The 21,600-nt window shown below is 34.3% G+C and overlaps 1 protein-coding gene across 1 annotated transcript in view; it reads right to left on the bottom strand.

The window, feature by feature from the left end:
• Nucleotides 1-21,600, bottom strand: part of LOC150085552 (homeobox-containing protein 1-like) — a 425,950-nt gene that overhangs the window by 345,288 nt on the left and 59,062 nt on the right. Inside the window, exon 3 of the mRNA XM_090374597.1 lies at nucleotides 16,983-17,051. The gene's annotated coding sequence lies outside the window, so the exon portion shown is untranslated. The remainder of the gene's footprint in view (nucleotides 1-16,982; nucleotides 17,052-21,600) is intronic.

The following is a 21,600-nucleotide window of genomic DNA, read 5'->3' as shown; positions in this document are numbered from 1 at the left end:
TCATCAACCGGTGAAATACCACCACTTTGCTTATTGGAGGCTTGAAGTGGTGGAACATATGTTTAGTCTCTAGAGCTAAGTTCCGGCCAACCCTTCCCTATCTCTTCCATCATGCAGTATGATTGATGATTTTTGAGGTTATGATGAATGTCGTGGCGAGATCCAATATTCCTTACATTTCGAGGGTACAGCTCTAAAACGGTGTTCGCAGGCTGGCCGCTAGTTAGTACACCGGACTGAACCTATTGGTAACTCTCTAGGAAGCTTCCGGATCAGCTAGTGTATAATCTTGCTACCTCTACTCTGCCAGATAGTGACTGGAGGGAGTCCGAGTAGTGTGTATGCGGGGAGCATTGTCGAGGCCACGTTATGTCAAGGATCTGGGTATATTATTACCACATGTACGCCATATCCGAAAAATTTCATTACTTCATACAGCATGTCCCACCCACTTTTTCTTACTATTGAATACACCATGAATTGTCAAAATAATAGAGCAAGCTTATCTGCTAAAAGATCTAAACCTCCCAAGGACTTCCTAATTCATTACACAAATATACGTGGTCTCAATTCTAATCGCAACGATGTCCATTTCCACTTGCAGTCTTCCAAACCCCATGTACTTTTTCTGACTGAATCTCAGTTATCAGTTGATTCAACTACTGCTCATCTCAGATGTCCAAATTATTTGCTGTATGATTCCTTTCGCCTCAAAGGTGGTACTTGTGCATACGTCCGTTCTGATATTCCCTGTCAGAGACTTGGCAATTTGGAATCTCCTCTCTTTGATCTTCTCTGGCTTAAAATCTCTCTACCTCATTGTGTAAAATTCATCTGTTGTCTCTACCGTTCTCCCAACTCCACTAATCACTTGGAACTCTTTAACTACCTCTCTTTGCAACTTGACTTTCTCCAGTCCAACTTTCCTAACAGTGAGGTAATTTTCCTTGGTGATTTTAACGTTCACAACTCCAGCTGGCTTCCGTTTTCTAGTCACACCGACCCAGCAGGTCGAGATGCTGAGGCTTTTGCAATTACTAATGACCTAGCACAGATTGTTCATTTACCTACAAGAATACCGGACAATCCTAATCATACAGCCAATACGCTTGATCTTTTTCTCACAAACAACCCTTCTAAGTACAAGGTTGAAGTGAGAGGTCCTTTAGGCACTTCAGATCACAACTTGGTGATTGTCTCTTCTCCAATGGAACCTTTATCTCATGGCTATTCCCAACCTCGTATTGTTTGGCATTACAAGAATGCAAAATGGGATGACCTGCGTGACTTCTTTTCTTCTTTTCCTTGGTCTGATTACTGTTTCAAAACTTCTGATGTCAACGTTTGCTCAGATCGTGTCAGCGAGATTATTCTTGCAGGAATGGAATCCTTTATCCCACACTCCACTTTAAAATCTCGTCCTTTATCTAAACCTTGGTTTTCCAATAAATGTGCTAAGGCTGTCCAAGAGAAGAACGTTGCATATCGTAATTGGCTTGTTTCTAATTCTTCAGTTTCATTTTCTGCCTACACCAAAGCTCGCAACAATTGTAAAGCAGTTATTAATCAGTCCAAATTAGAGTTTGAACAGGCTAAGAGTAGAAAACTTGCTTCTTGCCCTAATGGTAGCCGAGCATTCTGGTCTCTTGCCAAAGCTATTGGCCTCAACTTTTGCCCATCTCTGCTCCCACCTCTGTCCAAACCAGATGGTTCTGTTGTCACTTCAGCCAAGGATAAAGCTGACCTGCTAGCATCCCATTTTTCTTCGAGCTCATGTATTAATGATCTTGGTAAAACACCTCCCACCATTCCTAACACGCTCCTTTCAATACCTCCTGTGGTCTTCCGTCAAAAGGATATCAGAAGGATTTTGATGAATCTTGATGCTAAGAAAGCTCCAGGTCCTGATGGTATTTCTCCACTTGTTCTCAAAACCTGTGCTCTTGAACTTACTCCTATTCTTTGCCGCCTTTTTTCACTTTCTTATTCCAAAGGTGTTTTTCCTTCTGCTTGGAAATTTGCTCATATCCAGCCAGTTCCTAAAAAGGTTGACAAATCCCTCCCATCCAATTATCATCCCATTGCAATTACTTCTACTCTTTCTAAAGTAATGGAGAAATCAATTAACCGCCAACTCTTAAACTACCTAGAAACCTTCCGTCTGATCAACGATCACCAGTATGGATTCCGTCAGTGTCGATTCACTGGTGATATTCTGGCTTATGTTACCCATTTATGGACTAATTCAATGGAAAGGTTCGGTGAAACACAAGTAGTTGCTCTTGACATCTCAAAGGCTTTTGATCGTGTTTGGCATAAAGGTCTTCTAAACAAGCTTCCATCTTATGGTTTGCCAACTGTTTTTAATAATTGGTTATCCAGTTTTCTCTCTGATCGCTCACTGAGGGTGATGGTAGATGGCTCTCTGTCTTCTAACTTCTCCACTAATGCCGGTGTCCCCCAAGGTTCAGTTCTTTCCCCCACTCTTTTCCTCTTGTATATCAATGACCTTCTCCCATTGACTGGAAATCCTATCCATAGTTTTGCCGATGATAGCACATTGCATTCAACTTTCCATTTTGAGAAACCTTGTCCAGCTCAATCAGCTTCAAGTTCTCGAAAATGTGCTGCCAATTCCTTAAATGCCGATCTTCAGGTAATTCTCCAGTGGGGCAAAGACAACTTAGTTGGTTTCAACCCTTCTAAAACTCAATCTTGTCTTATATCTCGCAAAAAGGATTCTTCTGCTCCTATGCTTATCTTTAGTGACACTCCGATTTCTAGGCAAAATGATATATCTCTTTTGGGGATTACCCTGACTTCTAATCTCTCTTGGCACAAGCACATTACAAATATTGCTTCCTCCGCATCTAAAAAACTTGGTTTTCTCTTTCGCTCTCGGCGTTACTTTTCTCCCAAACAGCTGCTCACTCTGTATAAATCGCAAATCCGCCCTGCCATGGAATATTGTTCCCACATCTGGGGTGGTGCCCCCAAAACCTCTCTCAGGCTTCTTGATTCCATTCAGAAGAGGGCAGTTAGGCTAATTAATGATTCATCTCTAACAGAGTCTCTCCACTCGCTTTCTCATAGACGCACTGTTTCTGCTGCATGCCTCTTCTACAGATACTTCCATGGGCAATGTTCTTCTGAATTGGCTTCTATAATTCCCGCTCTCTCTTTCAAAACAGTCCGAACACGTGCCGCCACCAGCCAACATCCATTTAATCTCCAACTTCAAACCCACAGAACCAACTTTTCATCTTCCTCATTTATTCATTCAACTGCCATTTTCTGGAACAACCTTCCTTCATACGTATTTCCTGAAAATTACAGTCTACAGAAGTTCAAGTCCAATATCAACAAATATCTTCTTTCGTCTTCTCAACCTCCAACCCAAGCACGGTACTAAGTACTATAGGTTATAATACCTCTTGTGTTTGGGGTTCTCATAAAAAAAAAAACCCAAGAGAAACATAGCAACTGTATGTTACTACACTCAGGGAGGTTGAGAATGAAAAAGACCTGGGGGTAATTGTGCAGTCAGATATGAAGTTCTCTGAGCAGTGCAGACCGGCTGCCAGAGCAGGTCATGGAGTTTTGTCAATGATATACAGGAATTTTGCTAGTACAGAGTTGATTATCCCTTTGTATAAGGCAATGGCCAAGCCACATCTTGAGTACTGTTTACAGGTCTGGAGGCCTCATTTTAAGAAGGATTTAGAGTTGCTAGAATGAGTACAGAGAAGGGCAACAAGACTGGTGGGAGGAACAAAGGGGTTCGCTTACAAAGTAAGGTTCAAGTTCTGCAAGTTGCAGCATCTGAAGACTAGGCACCTGCGAGATAACCTGAGCGAGGTGTATAATTCACTGTTTTTGAAAGCCTTGAATGGTTTGAGCAGGCTCAATGCTGAAGGGATGCTTGCGCAGATTAAGAAATTGAGAGGGGCATAGATTTAAATTATGAAGGAAAGACAATTGCAGAATAGATGTGCAGAAGTTTGCCTTTAGCCAGCTGGTAGTTAATTGCTGGAACAGACTTCCACCTGTCATTGTGGAAATTGATAGCTTAAATAAATTTAAGGCTGAACTAGACAAACATCTGGAGTGACTGAATGGGTAGTTTTTTTTTTTTTTTTTTTGGCTGATGCTGTATAAGGTTCTTGCATCATATGCCTCAACTAATGATAATGCTAAACCATAAAGAAATTTTCTGAAACTTCTCTTCATTCCTACATCTAAACTTTTTACCGTTCATTATTTCACTTGCACATCATGTCAGTTGCAATTTGCACACACTGTATTCTTTGTTATTGACTGATCCTTATCTTTTTCACTGTTTTAAAATTTAAAACCCAAAAAATGTCAGTGAACAGAAAGAGTGGATTTGAATTAAATACTAATTTGATTAATGAAACCAGAAAAGGAAGCATGAAGCGAAATGCCCAATTGTAGATGAAGCTCTGTTCATTTGGTTCAAACATGCCAGCTCATTTCATGCATCAATCAATCATAGCATTCTTCTTCTTCAAAAAGCTAATGATTTTGCTGAAAAATCTACACAAAGAGTAGTTTTTCAGCAAAAGTTTAAGGGATGGCTGACAAGATGGAAGGAGGGGCATTGTATTGTTTACAAAAACCTTCAGGATGAAAAACTAGTTTCCTATGATTCTGCAGCTGACAAATGATTGAAAACTTCTTGGCAAACTGTTAAGGACTTAAAATGCTGCTGAAATTTCTAACATAGATGATGCAAGCTTGTACTACAAGGCTATCCCCCACCCCATGCTAATTGCATGATTTTTTTTTTAAAAATGTCTCTGCATCTGCAGAGAAAGAAACTGAAAGACAGGACTACAGTTCTTTTAACATGCAACATTATGAGTACAATCAAGATGAAGCCATTAGATATAGGAAAAAAGAAAAAATCACTTAGATGTTTTAAAGGAGTAAAACAGCTACATGTTGAACATGCCAATAATGCCAAAGCTTAGATGATTGCTTCTTTATTTTAAAATTATCTTTGAAAATGGAATTTGCAACTGGGTAAGAAAATGTAAAAAACTGTGCTGGTTTTGGACAACTGTCCAGCTCATCCAAAGCTGGCTTTCAAAAACAGTGAATTAGTTTTTCCACCTTCAAATGCCACATCACTGATTCAACCCTCTCTACCAGGGAAAAATCAAAACCATTAAGACCCTTTTATAGAACAGATATGAGGAAACAAATCATCCAGTCTATAGATTATGTTTTAGGAAAATCATCTGATATCACAAAGCAGATAACTATTTTACATGCATTTCACATTTGACAACGAGTGTCTGGAATGAAGTTTCTGAAACTCCCATTAGCAACTGTTTCAAAAAATTTAGATTAATTATTCATGATGGTCAACTAACTCATGATACTGGTCACATGGAAAAGCCAGAAGGCATGGGTGAACAGGAATTTAATGATTGGTTGGACATAGTGATCTATGAGTCACTAGAGCTTTAACAGATGATGAAATTGCCCAGTCTGTTACTGATAATTACATCAAGGAGGAAGAAAATGAAGATGAACAAATTCTAGTTACAAAACTGAAACCTCGTCAAGATATGGCCATTCTGAGGAGAGCACTGGAAGAAACTGGTGCAAGTGATTGTGAATATAGACTCTAAAACAAATTTAAAATAAGTGACTATTTTAAATTAAAATCATATTACAAAGTGTTATGTTTAATTGGCATGTATATTAATTAAGCTATGTACATAAGTATAAATTTATTTTTATTTTGCTAACCTATATATAATATTCTTCCAATCGCCACATATCATTTAATTTTGTTAATTGGTAAGGTAATAAAGTGTAAATTTGTATTTTATACCTTTATTTTTATTTTTCTAGTCTGCGGAAAATATGATTTTTGTTTATTAGAATCACCATTTAAGAGAATCAAAATTCAGTTTACAAACAATCACATTAACCAGAGCTTACTATAGTTATTTTTGTTATCAATTTACTAAACATATAAATTTTATCATTGGGAAATAAAGTTTTTCATTTTAATTTTCATTAAATTCCAGGAGAAAATGGGTAAAAAATATTACAAAAAATTGATAAGAGCAAATATTACTTTGTGAGAAGTAATATGAGTGAATATTACACTGTAAGTACATAAAGTGAATTGAAAACAATTACTTTCATATAATTTTAGTTAATTTAATTGGTAAACACTTAACAAGTTACAGAAGATCCTGATTATTCAGGATTAGGAAATAAATATTCCTGAATAATTAGCACTCCAGTTAACAGGCAAAATGAGAGAAAAACTTATGTGACAAAACATACATTTATCTACATGAATACTGCATTCATGATTTATAACGAATACGGCATAATTTATTGAAATCTGACACAATTTAATACATACATATTATCTATTAAAAGAGGAGAACAGCAAAGTTTGCTTTTTCCATTTGTTTGCCTTCCTGCACAATACGGCATAATTTATTGAAATCTGACACAATTTAATACATACATATTATCTATTAAAAGAGGAGAACGGCAAAGTTTGCTTTTTCCATTTGTTTGCCTTCCTGCAAAAGGTACAGTGTCGATTTTGAAGCATCATCTTGTCAGCAAGAGCAGCAGCACTTTGTTCTTCCGGGTTGTCAGGTCAACTCACGAAAGTTGACTCTTCAGCACCTTTTTCATGTTTATTGATTAGCTAAAGTCTGTTCAGCAGAAAGAATGATCCTTTTCCACTTTAACATGATTTAGTACACAAACACAAATTAAAAATGTAAAAATAAAAAAACTCTGAGAAGAATGTTAAAATTAAGCATACAGTACTAAAACTGAAGTATTATTGATATATGGCTAGCTAGTAAGCAGAATGCAAATGGGATGAGGAGATTTCTGAAAAATTAAAGGGTATAACTTATCTACAGAAACATTACAAAATGTAAACAAACAAAACCTGTGGAAAGCATTCTATGTATTCCAATTTGTTATGCAGCTTAGAGTAGTTTAGATTTCCATGGCAAGAGATGATTTCTCTGGGTTAATACACAGCCCAGATAATCAAGAACCTATTAATAACAAAAAATGGATTCGATGAATTTCAGGAAAAAAATCAGAAACACCAGAAATGTAATGAGGTGTGTATATTATCTTTTTTCATGGCATGCTGATTACCTGAGGCACTATTCTCAAAGGGAGTATGTCATTCTGATTGCTAAATTTTTGATAAGTTTTTTTTTAATACATATATATCTAATTAAGTGTTTTTAGACTTCAAAACATCAGTATGACAATATTTTAGTATTTAAAGTTCATTACAAACAGTGAAAACTATTTTCAAAATCAAATACTGATGATAGTTCCTACACGCACATACAAAAATAAATAAATAAATATCAGATAAATATCATAACAGAAAAATTTATAGTGGCAACTTCAGTAACAACTCAAAAAAAAAAAAAAAAAAAAGCCCTCATACCAGAACTAAATAAGAGTAATAAACTATTGGAATAAGTTACTAGATAATACTGTAAAGGTTAGGAAACATACAGATTTAAAGAGAGATTATATAAACATAAAATTTCACTAATAAGACTATAATTTTAAACAGCCTTTTTTTTTTTTTTTTTTTTAAATGTTTTATTTAAGACAGAATGGAGATTTTTTCATACACGAGAATTTAATGATACAATCCTGAAATTTTTCAGAATGGTTCACAATCACATTGTAAAAGAAGTAAAAAAACCATTCAGAATATGGCAGCACATCCTTCTAATGAAATTTTATCAAGAAACAAAAACAATATCAAATTATTTTTTTTTTGCCTCTGAACAAAGTTTCATACAATCACAAAGTCACATTCTACTTAAACATAAGTACCGAAGGTTGTTAGGAAACAACTGAAAGGCATTTTGTTTTTTTAGTGATTCTGACAGTAGATTAAACAAAAGAAAAGAAAATACAGTCGTTAATTAAAAATTATAATATATAAAGTACAATTTACAACAGTGCTAAATTTCAAAATGATGTAAAGCAGAGCCTAATAAGTGTGGAAAAAAGCTAATAAATGATAATGTTCTTATAAGATTTAGACAGAATTGAAGATAAAGACTATCAGAATTTATTGCAAAAGTGTAGCAAAATAATGACTTTATTTCACTACTGTTTTGCTACTGTATTTTTTCACTTTAATTTGGGGGATGTAACAACTTCACTAGAAAAGAGAGGATATGGTGGGGTTTCGTATGGTAATGGAAGAAGAAATAGCAAAAGCATCTCAAAAGAAAAATCTATACATGAAAGAGGAAGTCAACAAAAAGTCAACTAACAAAAGGAAAAAACTGCCCCACCACTCTCATTAACCCACTGGTTATGACACCCAAAATGTAGGGAAAAAATTGGTGAATCATCTCACAGGTAACCAACTTATTTTTTAATTTCTTAAAAATGTTTTCGGATTCTCTTTAGAGAATACCAATATTCGCTTTTATTAACGGATTACGATACTTATTTTAGGCAACTCTTTATTAAAGACAAAATTAGTTATTTAAAAATGCTATGTTTCTTTGTACCTATTTTAGTTTCAAGAAAAACAAATAATATTAATTCTGATGAATATTTAAAAATAAAAAAATTAATAAAAAATGTAGAAATAAAATATAAACACAAATCTATTAAACTCTTCCATTTTCCAGTCTTTTAAGACTTAAAGCTCTTGAAATTTTAAAAATACACATGCACATATATTTCTGCTTATTGCGTATCAAATACTTTTAAAAAAAAATTAAATATATATATATATATATATATAATTATATTTAAATAATGTTGGAAAAGAAGTATTACTTAATAAAAATAAAAAGGAGGGTACAGCACACATCAGAGGCAGCAAAAAGCATATTCCTCTACATGATGCTTGAAATAAGTCATAAATTAGAATAAGGTTTAAAATAAAAATAATGCCAGCAGTACGGCAAGACAAGAGCGAAAAAACAAAATTAAACCTAGATTAAAATCTAATAGGGAGGGAAGAGAAAGGTAACAAGAATAAAATATATTGCAACGGAAACTCTAAATTAATTTAGAAAATCTAATTATACGAATAATAATTCATTGAAATTTAAAGCCAATTAAATAGAAATTTAGCGGTGCCCCCTCTGATGGGCACCAGGTCGAAATTTATGTGAAATATCACCAAACAGAGATTTACACCATTCACAATAAAACAAAAATAAAAAATAGACTGACCATTATGCCCCATCTCAACAGAGGACCACAAGGCCAATAATGGTCAAAGAATCGCTGCATTTCGAACGCTAAACAAATCGCCGCAAAGACGAAACGATCGCAAGATCAGTCCGCCACACCGATCCCCAGATCAAACCGCCAATGCAGGGAATTGAACAGCGGTGGTCCTGATGCGGCGAAAATCAAAAATAGAACAGACAAGAGCACTCTAATGCAAAGCCACACTACTGACAAAAGTAAACTTAACCCGTTTATATAAACAAATAATAAACTATAGATGGCAGTACAGGCGTAGCGTTAGCAATTCGCCCAATACTATCATGTGACATAATTATATTTAAATAATGTTGGAAAAGAAGTATTACTTAATAAAAATAAAAAGGAGGGTAAAAAGGGTAAAAATAAAAAGGAGGGTAAAAAGGGTAAAAATAAAAAGGTTATTCTTGTTACCTTTCTCTTCCCTCCCTGTTAGATTTGAATCTAGGTTTAATTTTGTTTTTTCGCTCTTGTCTTGCCGTAGTGCTGGCATTATTTTATTATTTTAAACCTTATTCTAATTTATGACTATATATATATATTCAGGTACTATTATTCACTTCCATTTACAAATTTTTTCAAAATTTATTTGAAATTTGGCACACAAAACTACATATCTTGTTTCCCTAGTCTAGTGGCCATCTGGAGAGAATATCAGATTTCTTATTCTTGTAATTACAATGTGAAAACAATAATAAATCTTTCAAAAACAACTAGAGTAAGACAAGATGTTTACTGAACTAGTTTGAGAGTAAAAACAAGTAACATAAAAAAGCATGTAATTTGAAATGTTGTGGAGGGTAATCTCCCACAATACAAGTACCTGAAAAAGGTGGTAGGTAACCTGACAGATTCTTGCCCTAATTTACTCTGTGAAACTATAAAAAATCACTACAGAGACAAATACAGCAAATGTCTGTCTATATTCAGGAATATAGAAAAAATTTCAAATTTTTAATCACTAATAAAGGGTAAACATGGGATGTCATGGTGGCAAGTCACCTAATAGGTGAAGTGCCACCATCACCAAGTTAAATTTTTTAATTCTAATGAGGAATTTTAAGCTCATTTTTATGCACTAAGAAAAATGAAAAATAACATTATGAAGTGATTAAAGAAAAAAAAAAACGCCTTTTACTCAAAACAAAACAAAGAAACAAAAAAAATACAGGGTGTCCACAAAGTCCTGTTCCTATCCTGAAATTTAATTATGGCACAACCAAAAGACAGAGCAATGTGGTTGATGCAAATTATAAAACTACAAAAGTTTTTTTTTTATAATGTATTATAAAACTCCAATTATCGGTGATCACACGGAAAGAATCATCCCTCCAAACCAAGTATCAAGAGATGGGATCAGAATTTTCAAGCAAGAGGAAGTGATTGACCTATCACAAAACATGTCCACACGTGTCTCAAGAAATCATTGAGGGGCTCACATCTGGTGAGTATCAGTTTGGTACACCCAGGGTCCTGAACTGAATATCATCATGCTTCTCTTTCTTGGTGATTCCCGTTTACTTCTGACTCTTGTTTTCTCTCCCTCAGGATAACTCAGAAACTTTTTTTGGCTTGTGCAGCAAAAGCCTCAGCCTTCCTTATGCCATATGGCTAATAATAATGTCCAAGCAAAAAGTAGTATGACATTCATGATAACCCCAAGTTAAACGTTTGGTGTGAACGTTTAACTTGGAGCCATCACAAGAAACATTTATCTTGACATGCTACAGTAGCCTGTGATCCCTCGGCTAGAAGAGTTGTAGCCAGTCATCATTTTTCAACAGGATGGTAGAGCTCCACACTGCAGTGCAAATGTTCATCACTTCCCAATGCTTTAGCAGTGGCATATGATGCAAGCTTATACGGCATCAGCAAAAAAAAAAAAAAAAAAAAAAAACACTTCCATTTCACCTATCTATTCCCTCCAAAAGGTTTTGCTAGTTATTCCTCGAATTTATTTAAGTTATCAACTTCCACAAGCCTCCGTAGCCAAGTGGTCAGGAGTAGAAGTACAGTAGCACACGCTCCTTGAGTAGACCGGGGTTCAAGCCCCTGACTGCTGAATACGGTCAATCTGCCAACCCGCACTGGACCAGCATGGCAGATTATAGTCCATTTCCCTCAGCATGAATTGTTGAGGAGGCTTCCATCCTGCAGTGGGTTGATAATGGCTGCACTTTACCTTTTTTTACAACGACAGATAGAACCTTGTTCCAGCAATCAACCACTAGCTGGCTAAAGGCAAGTTCCCACACATCTATTCTGCAACTGTCATATCCCAATTTGAATTTATGCCCACTCACCTCAAGTGCATAATCTGAGAAAGAGAAAGGACTTGTTATTGCTGAAGAGGCTACGAACTAGACGTTTTTTCAGGAGCTGCTAAGTGAAACTTTATTTATTGGTCTGAAATTGTTTTCCTCTAACTTTTGATTTAAAATTAGTAGTGCAGTATTTGTTTATGATCTCCTGATTAATTTGGTGTATTTATTCTGTACTTTGCCTTTGTAATTGCTTAAAAAACCACAGTCAACTCCTGCCGGCACATGCAGTATCGATAGGAGCATTCAAATTTTGTCGCCATTGTTCTAATATTGAAATTTAGATATAGCAGATACTTAAGCTAATAATAATAATGTCCTTTAAAAATAAATAATAAAGTGGATAGCTTTGAAGCGGTATAACCATTATCAGAAGAGGCTTATAAACTATATAGCACTACATGTGTTTTAATAACTTAGCTTTATCACATAGTCCATAACATATGACATTAATATTCACAGAGCTTTTAGTATTGGTAACTTGTCATAGATATAATATCGCAAATAGGTTGCTTGAGAGTTTGAATCACATAGGTTGGCAATAGACAGTTAAATTTATTATCTATTATAACTACTAGAATTTACAAACATAATGCTATAGCATAATACTTAAAATTGAGAGGAGATACGGAATTCATATAACGTAAACTTGGTAGGAGATACGAAATACATATACTGTACACTGGATATTGAAATATATATATATATACAGGGGATACTTGTTATCTGAGGATAACTGGTTCCAGAAAATTCCACTTAAAACAGGGAACCAAATTTTCATAATGTGTATTATGTACTTGCACATAGTAAAAAATGGATTGAAGGAACAGAAAAATGAAACAATTATTTCATTAGACATTTTTTATTATATGTTGAACAATGTAAGGTTTAAGTAAAGTTTATTGAAGTTACACTATTTTTCAGTTTTATGAATAAAGAATGAATCCAGTTGTTTGTTTGGTTGTTTATTTTTTGCTTTATTTTTTCAGATAGAATTGTGTTGTAGCATTTAGTTTATGTGTTTAACTTCGCACTTAACTTTTACTGCAAGATATCAGGAAGAGGGTCATTCTCACAAAAAAATTCAAGTGCTTTGTCAATTTTCTTAAGGGTTTCAAGGTAGTTGGAGTGCTGTGACTCAGGGGAAGAGGGAGGTGGTTGTCCTCTGAATCACAGCCTTATGAATTGTACTGCTGGTTTGATGTTTGTGGTGCTATCAGCAACAGGACATGATTATATTGCCAGGAGGAGGGGGAATGTTGTTATGTGCGCTTGATGTAAAGAGTATGAGGATGTTAGGTGTCAACTTAGCATTGTTATGAGCCTTTATGAGAGCTTGAAGAACAGGGTGGATGCTCTAGAAAGATTTAAGTTGGGTGACCCCATCAAGCTCTCAGCTGCCCACATCAATGCCACAGCTTGCATTCAATCATCAGGAAACACAATGGCAATCCCCAAGATGGTAACTGCTGTCAAGGAAACAGGAAATATATTGTGCAAAAAAGCATAGGTGGAATAGAACGGGGGTATGCCTGCCAGAGACAAAGTTGATAACTTTGCAGAGCAGAAATTATTTTTTAAGGTTATAAAAGGTGATATTGTTGCGCAAGTTGTCACTAATGACATTAAAAGTAGATGATCTATGGATTTACTTAACAAGCAGAGGTCAATGTTGAAAAAGTCTCATGTTAGGGTTAAATTTGAAATTATCTGCAATTCTGCCCAGACACAATAGGAGGGAGTATATGACGAGAAGCCTTACCAATCAATTCAGCCCTGGAGAGACTGTGCAAATCTTGTGGTGTAGATTTTTCTTTCCTCAGCATGGTCTGTGCTGGTTAATAGCAGAGGCTGCTTCTACACGGATCAGATACGCTTTAATATAGAGGACGCAAGAATATTTGCTGATGCTATCGAGGCAGTGTTAGGTGGGACGAAAAATTGCTAGCTTGCGGGGGAATACACAGACTAATGGCATTAGTAGAGGCATATGATGCCAGAAAGCAAACTTATACAGCATCAGCCAAAAAAAAAATTAATTCCCATTTCACACATCCCTTCCCTCCAAATGTTTATCCAGTTGTTCCTTGAATTTATTTAAGCTACCAGCTTCCACAATGACAGATGGAAGTTTGTTCCAGCTATCAACCATCCACTAGCTAAAGGTAAATTTCTGCACATCTATTCTACAACTGTCCTTCCCCAATTTGAATTTATGCCTCCTCAGGTACATAATCTGAGAAAGAATCTCATCAGCAACAGATCAACAATAGCTGCAGGCAGAGGTGAAAGTCATGCTTGAACTGCTTGTATTGGAATGAGCAGCAGCCTGGAAAGCAATGTCTCCTACCAAGTTTACGTTATCCTGAAAAAGGCCTCTGAGGTTGGGAAAATTCATATTTTAGCATTAAATCAGCTCACACACCAACCATAAGAATAAGTATTTACTGTAACTAAAATATTTACATATTAAAATAAATATTTACAAAAACTGCTATTATATTAAATTAAATTATATACATGTAAAAAACATTAAAACTGTGATAAAATCCTTGAGATAAAATACACTAAAATAAACTGGATTAAAAGCGATAAAAGGATTTTATCACAGTTTTAATGTTTTTTACATGTATATAATTTAATTTAATATAATAGCAGTTTTTGTAAATATTTATTTTATTTTAATATGTAAATATTTTAGTTACAGTAAATACTTATTCTTATGGTTGGTGTGTGAGCTGATTTAATGCTAAAATAAGTTTACGTTATATGAATTCTCTATCTCCTATCAAGTTTAAGTTATACAGTATGTATTATGCTATAACGTTAAGTTTTTTGTAAATTCTAATAGGAGATATTTGTAGAGATTCCACTATTTATTGTTAACTTACTTCATTCAAACTCTCAAGCAACCTATTTGCGATACTATATGTATGCCAAATCACCGATACTAAAAGCTCTATGAATATTAATTGTATGTTATGGACTACGTGATAAAGTTAGGTTATTAAAATACATATGTAGTGCTATAAATTTTAGTCTATAAGCCTCTTCTGGTAATGATTACACTGCACAAAGCTAAGTAGAAAACTCCAAGTATCTCCTATATCAATAGTAAAACAATGGTGTAAAAAATTCATACATTCTTATCGATACACACAATGCCGACAGAAGCTGAGTGGGTTTTTTAAGCAATTACAAGGGTCAAATAAAGAACAAATATACCAAATTAATCTAGGAATCACTAAAAAATATACTACTAATTTTAAATCAAAATTTAGAGAAAAACAACAGTTTCAAATCGATAAAAAAAATACAGTTCCACTTAGCTGTTCCTGAAAAAACGTATAGGTAGTAGCCTCCATCAGCAGGTATCGCTGTGCTTCATGTGAACAACAGTAACCAAAATCAACAATCCACAGTTTTGCATGAGTGACTATGCCTTTATGCATTTAGTGCAATTCGTCCAAGTTTTGCAGCAAAGTGACCTCCTTCAGCACTATGCATTAGCTTGTTCTATGCTGGCTTCAACTGATGAAGACATAAAATATGTAAAGAAGGTGCTTTTCTGTGATGAAGCCACTTTTCACATACCTGGACATGTGAATCTCCATAACATTCAGATAGGGGGTTCTGAAAAGTAGCATGACATTCATGATAACCCCAAGTTAAACGTTTGGTGTAAACGTTTAACTTGGGGCCATCACAGGAAACATTTATCTTGACATGCTACAGTAGCCTGTGATACCTCGGCTAGAAGAGTTGTAGCCATTCATTATTTTTCAACAGGATGGTACAGCTCCACATTGTAGTGCAAATGTTCATCATTTTCCATGAAACATTTCCTGGTAGATAGTGGGCCATGAGGGATCAACTGCCTGGCCTCCACATTCCTCCGACATCACACCCTTAGACTTCTTCATATGGGGGATACCTTAAGGATTTTATGTACAGAATGTCTGTTACTAATATAGAAACGCTTCACACAAGCATAACAATGCTTGTGTGAAGATCAGGAGAGGCAATCAAAACTGTCAGTTTTGATACACTAGCCTGTACATGGTAAGAAGTGGAGTTTCGCCTTGATGTTCTGAGGGTGTAAACGCTAAGATGTTTTGAATGGTGTATTAAAGAACTTATGGAGCTTCATAATAATTTGCATAAGACAGCATTGCTCTATGTCTTTTGGTTGCAACATGATTAAATTTTAAAACAGGAACAGGACTTTATGGACACCCTATACAACTGGGGAAGTACTGTCTATGTTTGATCAAATTGACAATTAAAGGTCATTGTTTCAAAAAATTATATTATTTTATTTTATTATGAATCCAAAAATTTTCTTATTCCTCTGTTATCAGTGTAACACCTAACAGCTTTTCTAAATTTTTCAGTTATTTTTTCAAATTTGTAAATTAAATCAAATCCTCCCGTGTACCATTGCCCATGAATATTATTTAATTGGTCATACATTATTTTCTGTTTTCATCTCAATATACTGAATTACAGGACAATTTTTTTTGTGTGTGTGTGTGTGTGGCATTTAAGAGATGCTATGCAAGAAAAAGCAAGAAAAAGCAATTCCCATGTAGAGTCTGGTAAGATGCCAGCCAGTGATGGGTCTCTAATATTTCCATAGAGCTTTGATTTTTCCAGCTAAATGCAAATAGCTGACAAAAACACAGATGTTTGCATTGCACCTACCAGGCACAGTGTGAGGATATTTCAATCTAAGGGATGAACAACCTTGAAAATTTTAAAAATATCATAAACTATTATTATTATTAGTTTCTCTTGTTCATTTTTGTTCAATATTTTAATTGAGTTTAGCAAATCATAATTAATACATTACCATTTTCAATTCAGTAAAAAAAGCTAAAAACTGACTTTTTATAATTAAAACAAAAAGAGTGTCACAAACGTCCTTGTAAAACTGAGAGCACAAGTGATAGAAGGATAAAAAAAATTGTCCTCATATTTGTGTCCTAATATTATCTATATTAATGTATCTTGCTGGAGTGTAAACAAATTTCTATCTTTTACGAAATATAATATGAAAACATTTACATTTAATTATATTCTATAATTCAAACGTTTCACTAATATACACCACTCTGTTCCCCATTAGTCAGAATTAGCATTAGAATTAGTCATATAGTACAAGCAAGCAACAAGCTTTTGGAGCACCAGGCAAAAAAAAAAAAAAAAAATTTATAATAATAAATAAAGTTTCTGTTTATACTCCAGGATGATCACACAGTCAGAGGAGTTCATAAGATAGAGAGAATATGAGAAACTGCTGTATTTAGCAGTAACAAGCTTGAACCCCAGTCACTCAAAGCATGTATATTAATTAAAATAAAATAAACTTACTACTTCTGAAAACTCTGAGGGCAACCTGCTATCTATGAATTCTGTTTGCAGCCAGCACACTTTTGACTGCTGTAAGAAAACATATTTTGGTCTTAGGAATTCACAACCGAAAAGTTCACAATTTACCACATTTATTCATAAAGTAATACAGCATCGGCAACAAGTGTATTAAATATTTGCAGTCCACACTTCACTGGATTATATCAGAACACATTACCTTGACAAATTTTAAAATAAAATAAATTTATATTTTATTAATCTTAATTGCTTTATAAAATGAGAGAGGACATCATCCCTGAGGTTTATCATTTGCATTGTACTGGAAATAAAACACATTCAGAATAAAATTTCCTTTTTTTTTTTTTTTTTTTTTTTTTTTTGTAGCGGCTAATTAAACAGTTATGGCAAAACTATCCTCGGGTGATTATAATGACCATATTCATTAACAAAATATAAAGTTGAATTTTTTTTAAAAAAATTGATTTTTATATACTTGTTTTATTGCAAAAAGAAAAAAAAAAATTTTTACTGTAAAAAAACAGATTCTTTTTTACTCATTTATTTATTCTTGCCCCTATCACTTTTCCTATGGTACTGATACAAATAATAACTATCTAGTTTACTTAAAATTTGTTCCATGTGATGAGTTTCCTCCCACTTCATCCACTCATCAATAAGAGAAACACTGAGCTTGACTATTCCATCTGCATGCAGAGACTCTCATGATGCAAAGCTCTGTCTGTAGCCTATCACAACCTTCCTTTTACCTGTGTTTTCAACTACTTGCATCACACAGATTCTATACTGCCATGCATATTTTTTCCCCTCCTTATGAAAACCACCAAACACAAAAGGTATTAGAACCTATAGTATTAGTACCACATATGAGTTGAAGGTTGAGAAAATGAAGTACCCATGGAAGTATCTACAGAGAGCATGCAGCAGAAAAAGAACATCTACGAGATACAGGATGGAGAAGCTTCGTAAGAGATGGTCATTAATTAACCTAACTGCTCTCTTTTGATTGAAGACTAGAAGCCTGATCAGGTTACTCGGACACCACCAGATGTGGGAACAATATTCTATACTTGGTAGATTTGAGATTTGTACAAAGGGAGCAGTTTTTTAGAAGAAAGGTAACACTGATAGCAAAAGGAGAAAACCCAACTTTTTATACAGATTTATACAGAGGAAGTAATATTTGTGATGTGCTTAAGGAGAGAGAGAGAGAGAGAGAGAGAGAGAGAGAGAGACAGAGAGAGAGAAATTCCTAATAAAGATATGTGATCTTGTCTAGAAATCTGAATGTCATCAAAGAAGCAGAAGAATCCTTTTTGTGAAAAAAGGATTCTTCTTCTCTGAATCTGAAAATTTGAAATTGAATTTGAAAAGTTCTGAATCTGGGAAAGGTTTACTCTGTTGCACTGGGCTGATAAGAAACATAACCATACCCATAAACCCCTACAATATTTTAAAAGTAAACCCTATATTAATCAATGCTACCAAATAACAATCATTGGTGTAATTGTGCGAGAGTGCTAGTGGAGGAAGCGACAGTTTTGCATTTCACATGTTCAGTTTGTCACAATCCATGTTTGAAGTTGCCTGCATCATTACTGGTGGATAAACCTCGCCCCACATATCACTGAGCAACATTTTTAGTGAACTATTACTTGGAATTGAAGCCTTACAGCAACGTCAACAAAAATTTCTTAAAATTCCCTTAACACTTAACTATCCATACAAAGCCGTAACTTTCAAGATAATAGATAACTTTCAGAGGGTCAATCAAATGGGAATAAGGAAAACGAAAGAAAGGATGTTATCACACACACACACACACACACACACACACACACACACACACACACACACACACACACACACACACACACACACACAATGATTTTGACAACATTAGACAATTCTGTAATATCCAAAGAAATCACTATAGAAACAACTTTCAAAATGGGACATCACTTGGTTCAGCTTATTCCAGTGTAAAAAAACACCTAAAACTTTTTTGATACTGAATACATGCTATTAACAAGCTTTAATTTCAGGATAATGTTAAAAGATAACAATATTGCTGATCCAAAAGTTTCCTTCACCATGAAGCTATTCAAATTTTGGATAAACTTTATTTCCGTGATGAAGCATGGTTTCACCTAAGTAACTATAGCCAAAATTGGAGAATATTTGAGAACTGAAAATTTGTACATACAGTAGAATCTCATTAATACAAAGTTCAAAGGACCTAAATTTTCACATTTTGTAATAATGAGGTTTGTAGTAACGAGGTCCCTCAAAAGTGTCAAAATTTTACCTTTATTATTATTTTTTATTTTTTTGGCACATACTATATATCTAAGAATAATAATAATAAATAATAATATCAAAAATAAATAAAAAAATAATTTAAATTAATAAAACAAAATAATTAAAAAAAAAATAATAAAAACAAACACCTTGTCTATCAATACAGTAGGATTAACACACTTTTTAAAGATTTTATTTTATTTGTAAGATAAACTAAGTGAAAAGCAATTAACAGAAAGTAAAATATTGTACAGTATATATGATATATACAATATTTTAGTATCACAGTAAAATAATATAAATAATCTTAATATAAAAGGAGATATACAATCTAATGTTTTGATAAATTAATCTAATTAAAGAAAGAATCCAATGTTTGCACAGTTTTAGTCCTATATGCATTTTTAACTACAGCACAGACATTATAAAATGCAATAGTTGTTTCTTTATCAACATTACTGCAGGACAACACATTCTCTATTATGCTCAATGCATTTTGGGCATCTATTTTAGATGGTTGTGTGTGTGTGTGTGGGTGTGGGTGTGGGTGGGGGGGGGGGGGGGGGGTGTACGCACGCGCACGCACGCACGCACGCTACTTCACTTTTGCTGGTAACAAAAACATCATCGTTTTGCTTGGTGCTTAGCAGCTCTTCTGGTGTTGTTGATGTGGTAGAAACTACCTGTACATTCACAAACTCTTTAAATTCACCAACAAAATCCATAGCTCCTTCAAATTCCCCAATGTTGCTATCACAATCGTCTGCTGGACCATGTTTTTCGATGATATTCTCTCCAAAGCCACTCTTTCTGAAGCAGTTCATTATTACACTTGATGCAATAACAAGATTACGGATAACATCCAAGACATTCCAATTTGGTTGCAAATTGTTCCCTGCTTTTATGTTGCGGATCAAGTACCTTATCAGGCAGGCTCTGTATGCTCTCTCTTGAGGTTATAAATAATGCCTTGATCCAGTGGTTGCATTAAACTGGTGCTATTGGGAGATAAATACAACAGCCGAATATTTGTCAACTTAAGTGTCTCTGCAGAATGTGCTGTACAACAATGTAGAATCATTAAATTGTTCCTTTTTTCTGAAGCCATTCTTCTGTCCACTTCTGATAACCAAGACTGAAAAATTTTGACTCTAAGTCAAGCACTTCTATTGGCCACATAATCACAGGGAAGTTGGTTAACTTTAAAACATCTTGGCTTGGAAAATTTACCAATCACCAGTGAGCGTTTTGTATTGCCATTTGAATTGCAGCATAACAGAATAGTGAGTCTTTGTTTACTTAATTTTCCACCGCGACAAGACTCTCCTCAAACAGCAAATGTTTTGTTTGGCAGCAAATTATAAATTAATCTGTCTCATCAAGATTAAAAATATCCTTTGCCTCATATTTTTCAAGAATGGACCATACAGAACACAACCAATCTGTAGCCTTTTCCTTGTCAACTAATCCAGACTCACCACAAACATTTCTCGAAACCAAGTTATTCCCTGTCTTTAAATCTTTCAAGCCAGCCACTGCTACATTTGAAGTTGCTAATTCCATGTTGCTGAGCCAGATAATTTGCCTTTACTTGCAAAATCAGACTTTATATTGGCAAATTAGATGCACGCATTTGTTGGTGCAACTCAAAATGTTTCATTTCAAGCTCCGCATGTTTTGAACCAGGAATTCGTTTCCTGTTTTTTTTTTTTTTTTTTTTTAATCACTGCTCCAGTGTTACGCAGTTCAAGTTTTACGGTTTTTCAGTATTGTAGATGAAGGTAAAGGGATATATTCCTTTGCAATGTCCGTGCTAAGTTCAGTCCTATCAGCCTCTTGTATAATCTTCAGTTTAATTTCCAGGCTCAATTCCATCAGTTTACATTTTGTAACCATAACACTACTAGAGGAGATTTAATATAAACAAACTTTAATTTAATTTAAAGACAAGTTATGAAAAAAACATCAGCTCAGATAAAATGGCACAAAAAATAGATTACTGTATACCAGCAGTTCCCAACCTTTTTTGACTTGCGAACCCCTTTAAACGTATTATTTTTTTATCACGAACCCCTTTCAGCGTAATATTTTTTTATCACAAACCCCTTAGCTTATATTCTCTGAAATTGTAAAATATTTCTGAATTTTTATTATAAAATATATCCAGTACTAGGTTTTTCTAAGCAACATTACGTAATAATAAAAATTATTATTAAGTATTATTTATACTGTACTTTGTAAAGTAGTTATGAATCAGCCCAAACAGGTTTCAAACAGGCTAAGAGTAGAAAACCTGTTT

This window comes from Mastigoproctus giganteus, chromosome 5 (assembly GCF_048544385.1).
Source record: "Mastigoproctus giganteus isolate SK-2022 chromosome 5, ASM4854438v1, whole genome shotgun sequence".
NCBI classification, from domain to species: domain Eukaryota; kingdom Metazoa; phylum Arthropoda; class Arachnida; order Uropygi; family Thelyphonidae; genus Mastigoproctus; species Mastigoproctus giganteus.
This window is presented reverse-complemented; position numbering and strand designations above follow the sequence as displayed.